Raw genomic sequence first — 6,949 nt, forward strand, 5'->3', positions numbered from 1 at the left:
TGGGAAAACTAAAAACACAGTATATGAAATTCAAATTACAGTCTGAAAAATATAGTTTAAACATAGTTTACAGTCAACTGTCCCACACCAAGACAATACTTTTCTAATCAGATGAAAATGTCCACCTCTTCAGCTACATTGTTTACTCTGAAATTTAAATCTTGTGTAATGTGTAATATTCCAATCTTATCATCTAATATGAGCATGTTTACTTAATTAAAAAATATATATATTTAACTCTATATTTACTTGAAGAAGGTAGTAGCTACGCAGGCTACTCTACCCACCTCTACTATATAGTAAAACAAATAGTAAAAGCATGTCTCCAAGTCATACACTTCCACCTCTCAAAAGTGTATAAAATTCTTGATTTGCACACTTGATGGAACCAAAGAGCAAGTAATGTGTATTCCAGATTAAATCAAGATAGGGTCATTTCAAGGAAGACAAAGCAATCATTTTTCAATCTTTCACATGCAAATTCATGTGAAAGATTGACATAGCCTTTACAATAAGTTGTAAAATGTCTCTTCAGCTGTTCCTCCCAGCTGTTTGTTGCCTTGTCTCAGTGTTTTTGAGGCAAGATTCAGATTCAGAAAATCAAATTAAAATCCAATTCAGAATTTTTTTTCCCTCACTTTAAATTATTTATATATTTTATATCTTCTATAGAGAAATAAAACATGGGTTCATGCAAATCATTGCAGTCTATTTTTATTTACAGTTTACACAGTTTCCTAGATTTTATGGAACTTGGGTTGTAATAAAGACAATCAACACTTATTTTCCATGTTTTATCATCTACCTAACACCCTACAATTTTTTGCAAACAATAGTGCTAAACATTTCAAATGCAGAAAACCTGTAAATACCCAAGATATATTTACGTCTCTAAAAACAAAAAACAAAACAATGATATAATAGTAATAGGGGTAATAATATAATTATCGTGGTGGTTCTTCTGGGCCAGCAAGGCCTTCTCTGCTAACTTACATTTTAATATTGCTCCATGAATATAGATTAAGTTATTCTCATAAATCTATACTCTTAATTTCATAGCGTTTCTCTAGGGGGTGCTGCTGCAGGTAGCAGGGCCACCTAGTGTAGGCTTATGTTGGCATTTCTATCCATTCAGATTTCAGCAGCCACGTGTTGCTATAATGCCAGCAGAAATGAACGTGAGATCCTGGTAGATTCAAATCCATGCTGTTACTTAACCAATCAGTTGCGATTTAGCCATTCTACACTGATAAGAATGATGTGTTGGATTTACTTAAAATAGATCTGCACAATTTTTGCATCACACTTTTTAAGTAAATTCAACTTGAAATGTTATGTAAAATTAACAAGAAAAACTTGTTCTCAACTTATTCTTTACTTAAAAACTTCAGAACACCAATTTAATCTACCAGGTAAATACAATTTGTGTCAACTCAACATTGTATCTTTAACATTAAATAGGATATTTATTTGAGATGAGACAACTTATTATTTTATTTTAGACCTAGAACTACTGAACTTTTCTACACTGGTAAAAATGGTGTTGGATTTACTTAAAATATTTGCACTATATGCACTATTTTTGGATCATATTTTTAAAAGTAAATCTTTAAGTTATCTTGAAGCTATTGAATAAAAATGGTCTGCCTACACTGCTCCAAAACATTAAACATAAAATGAATTAGTATAAAAGAGCATTTTACTTAAAAAAAAAAATCATTTCATTTTATCTGAAAAATGTTGCAAGATTATGCTAAATGTCTTTATTTTAACGAATAAGCCTATTCATCAAAGGGTGAATTATTGTATAAAGTTTGACACTGTCAAGCTCCAGTACAATTTGTTGAAAAAAATGTAAATGTGTACCTTAGTTGTTTGGGTTAACTCAGAATAATTGCATATATTAGTCCAAGCAGCAAAGCACAAGCCTTTGCAACACCTGCCAGCCCCACCAGGACCTTTAAGCACTATCCCAGTCTCTAAAGGATCATCCATGGATCCAGTGTATGTAATGATCCTCAGTTTCTGCTGTCCAGTTCATCCTCATGTGTATCCTTAAAGAAAAGAATAGAAAATGTGTACTGTACTGACTTTCAACATTACTTTGTATGATTCAGATTGTTTTAGAGTGGTAAAAATATGACATATAAATAACACAAAATGAGAGAATATATAATAAACAAACAAAAAAAAAACCAACATGCCATTATATATTTAATAAATGAAATTAATCTGTTATAGTCTATTAATTCCTTTTTGTGTAATCGAGAGACAATTATTGCCATCATTAAGTAATTTAGATTTGGAGCTCAACTTTTAAGTTGGTGGATCTCAAATCAAATTAAATATAATACAATAGAGGATTCAATGTATTCCAGATACTCACCCTTTAACGTCTGAGAGAGGTAAAAACAGTAAATCAAAACTTTTCATATGGATACACATAAAAGCACATGTATAAGAGACATTGTTTTGACTTATTTTTATTGATAGTATAACCACTGATGGCAATTGAATTGTAAAGGAAAATGTATTTAAAAGTGAAGAGACAAATGCTTTTTGCTGAAGTTCTGATGCTATATCCTACACCACAACAATGATATGGAACATACTGCTAATGCAACATGCCTTCTTAAGCTAATTGGGAAATTCTGGAATGGCTAATTCAGTCACCTGATTAAACGTGCCTTTTATATTCAGAAGAAAACTTTTCTCCATTGGGCTTATGTTATCATACATGAGAGAAAAAAAAAAGCTTAATAGTTTTTTCGGTCATTTACAAGACAGACATTTAAAGAAAAGCTGGACATCAAAACAGTTGTTAAACCTTTTCATAAACCATTGCACAAATATGCATGAAAAACCTGGGGTCATTTTATGAGGTTAATGTTGATGCTTCTACTTAAGATTATGTATGCAGATGGCTTGCTGAATTGTGTTAATTGTGTTTCTTGCTTTAGTAATGCCATTCATTTTCACTGCATGAGATACCTGTCTGTTATTCAGTACTCTGTTATACTGAGTTTTTGTATAATATTGATGTTTTTTATAGATGTGGCATCATAATGATGGTATTAAGAGGTGGGTTGATTCAAGTACGACACCACTGAAGGCCTAATTGTGAAATGCACAGCTAATGCACAGTCATCAAGAGTGTGAACTACTTTTAAAGATGCTTCACTGTTTTGAAGAAATGCACAACAGTTATGCTAGGGATTTGTTTGGAAAGTTTTTCATTGCAGAAATGAAGCAAAAATCTTCTACAACTCGTTTATTGAATGTTATCAGAAATTATCATCCTCTTACTAAGCATGGCATCCCAGCCCATATGGAGAGAGCTGGTGTGCTGTGCTAACAGACTTCTGCATAGTATTAACTCCATATGCACCATGAGTATTTGTTTTCATTGTCACGTTTGCATTTTCATTCATATTATGTTTACACCAAGTCTTGTGATTTATCATTTCCTTCACCTGTCTGAAGTTTTTACAGTTGTTTTGAGTTTGCCCTTTCATAAATTTGTGTTCAGAAACCCCTTTGTTTCCAGTGTTTTATTTAGTTCTGTAAATTACCAAGCCATTTATTTTCATAGTTCCTAGTTTCAAGTTTCATGGTTTTGATCTTGCTTTTGGTTTCTTGCTCTTATTTTGCCAACATATTATTGTTCACTGATTGCTTTACCTTTGCCTCTTTCTTGTGCATGTTTATGCCTACAGATTTGATTTCTGTCAAATAAATGTTCTCTCAGCACACCTCTGCTATTGCACATTCCAAGCAATACCACTTGTACAAAATCAGTGACGCTTGCAGTTGTGCTCATATTCATGCTTTCTTGCTATTGTGATACTGCTTACGTAAAACTGATATTATAGAAACACATTCAATTTATTGGCCATTTGTATTAATTTTTGTGACAATGTCTGACCCAGAACAACAGTAACAAAATATATAAAATTATAAAGTTATAAACATATAAATCAAGCAATGCATCTGCATATTAGTGAGATCCCCGCAGCTGTGGTCTTGACCAGTTTTTAAATAAAGGTCTGCGTCCTCTTAGTCTGAGACTGAGACAAGGCAGAGTCAAAATTAGTTATGGAACAGACTTGCAATAAGTGTTTGGGACTCAAACAGGGTTTCAGTGTTCAAGTCTAGACTGAAAACACATTTATTTAGTCAAGCCTTTTGTCAGTAGGTCTTCCTCAGGTCTTATATTTTGGACTCCATAGAGGAAAGATCTGTATAGTGTCCTTAAATATTTAAACAATATATTTTTAGTTTAAATAAAAACAATAATAACAATACAATAAGAATGCTTAACAATCTTTATTTTCTCTTTTCCTGTCACTCCTCTTCTCACTTTTGTCAAGTAATCATACCCCTGAGGTTTAGTGAGCAGTTTTCCTGTCCTTTCTTCTCTTTGGACCTTCCTGGTTCATCCCAACATCCTACCTTTGGATGGAGTTCTTCTCAATTGGAGATCACTCTGTGCAGTCTGGGTATGGGTCTACATCTACAGCCTAAATATACATGAAGCTGCTGAGGAACTCAAGAAATTTGAGAATTGATTTGGACTGTATACTTTAGTGGCTCAGGACCACAGGTTGCACGAATAGTTCTGCATTTATGCATCTATTACTACACACCTCTACAATGGAATTGCAACGAATGGCCATTTGATGCCACCCAGATGAGGGTGGGTTCCCTTTTGACTCTAGTTCTTCTTAAGGTTTCTTTCTCATACCATCTCACAGATTTTTTCCTTGCACAGTCACCACTCGCTTGCTCATCAGGGATAAAACCATTATAAGGAACCTTATAGGCAATAAACTTACACATTCTTTTATATAACCTCATTACCACTTTATCTGTGTAAAGCTGCTTAGAGACAATGTCCAAATTACAAAGCGCTATACAAATAAAAATACATTGAATTGAATTGAAATTAGCTCGAGACAGAGACAAGACCAAAACCTAGATAAAGGTGTCTATATGTTTGCATAAGGCCATACTTAACAAGGTATCTAGTATTTTACAGCCACCTTATTCACAAATGTATCTAGTTTGATATAGCAACAACTGTTAAGGATCATGCAGATATGTTTAAGCATTGTAAAACCAGCTTGGGGAACTAATAAAATACAGAATTATATAACAAATGATCATCAGCCAGTGTGACTACTTTTCTAAAAGCTGCAGTTTTATCAGTTTGATGTCTGGAAGCATCCAGGTGTGTGTTAACACAATTCCAAGGAGAAATTACACTAACAATTTAAAGTTTTTCATTCTACATTGAGGGGCATAATTCACAAGTGGAAACATTCAAGACAGCTGCCAATCTTTCCAGGAGTTGAAGGTTACCCAAAGGTCAGACAATGCAGTGCTTAAAGAAACTGCAAAAAAAAAAAAAAAAAAAAAGCTTCACTTAGCATGTTATTTAGAAAAAGTCTGAACAAATATGGTTTGTTTGGAAGTGTTGATAGGAGAAAGTCTTCTCACTCTAATAAGAACATGGTAGCATGGCTTATGTTAGCAACGTTTGTTCTTTGTACAGATGAGATGAGAATGTAGAACACTCTCCAAAGTAAGAGGAAAAAGAATCGCCATGCTGTAATGGCTCCAAAAATACAGACCTCAACCTGTCTGAAATACTGTGACAGGACCTAAGGAGAGTTGAGCATAAACAAATGACTGCAATCCTCAATAAACTGAAGTAAGGCTGTGAAGAACAGTGGGCCAAACTTTCTACAGAATTATATGAGAGACTGATGCAGTCATACAGAAAATTATTAATTCAAGTTATTGGACAATAAGGCACAAAATTATTTAACATGGTTTAGTACAGAGATGCCCAAATTGGCGCACACAGACCAAAGTCAGTTTATGGTGACCTTAGATTTGGCCCACCATACCACATACATGGGTGGGGGGGTGCTATTTGGAAAAGCCCTTAAAAAATAACCAGTTTAATGTCTCTTATTAGAGGTTGCTTAGGCATTGAACTCTATTGCACAATATATTGGATTGTTTCTCATTGTACAATATGGTTCACTGAAATAAAACTACATTAGTTAAGCAGATTACAGAGTAGGGTTTTCTATTTATTTATGTTTACATATTATTAAATTACTAGATGAACCATGGCGACTTTTAATTTTATTATAATATTTGGAATAATGCAACATTTATTTTCGACCTACAGCCCATCATAGGAAAACCTTTGGGCAACTTTGTTCTAGAGTGTTTTATTCCATTATTAGCAAAGCAAATTGTGAGTGATTTCAATATTTAATTTATTAATAATGATAAAGAAAACACTCTCTTTAAAAATGCAGGTTTTGATTTTATAAAAAGAAACCAGACTTTACACTGGTGGGAAACAATGCAAAGCACAGTGACTATTACAAAGCACAGCTGAGTCTACTTAAATGTTACATAAACATTTCCTAACATAAAAGTCACCACATCATTTATGTTGAACATCCATTAAATAAATCTGTGTATGAGCTGTTGCTGTTAGAATGAGTCCAATAATGTAAAGCATCAAATCAGAATTACTGTCTGAGCCAAATACAAATGATATTTTCTGACAAATGATAAAATCCATTTTATTTATTTGTATAGTGCTTTTAACACTGGACATTGTCTTAATGCACCTTTACATTTATTTATTCAGCAAATTGTACATATCTACATAACATATCTTTGATGAAAAAGGTACGTAAGTACTTGTATCAGTAACAGTTATGACCATTCTGAACAGCAACATTTATGTAAATATTTCTGGGTAATTGATCAATCTTGCACATTGTGTTAAGGGAATTTTGGCCCATTCATCCTTACTAAACTGCTTTCACTCACTGTTGTTTGTGGGCTTCCTTGGATAAATGGCTCTTTTTTGTCCTTCCATGACCTCTCTTTTGGGTTAAGGTCTGGTTAAGATTGGTTA

The sequence above is a fragment of the Silurus meridionalis genome, chromosome 20 (assembly GCF_014805685.1).
Source record: "Silurus meridionalis isolate SWU-2019-XX chromosome 20, ASM1480568v1, whole genome shotgun sequence".
Lineage (NCBI taxonomy): Eukaryota > Metazoa > Chordata > Actinopteri > Siluriformes > Siluridae > Silurus > Silurus meridionalis.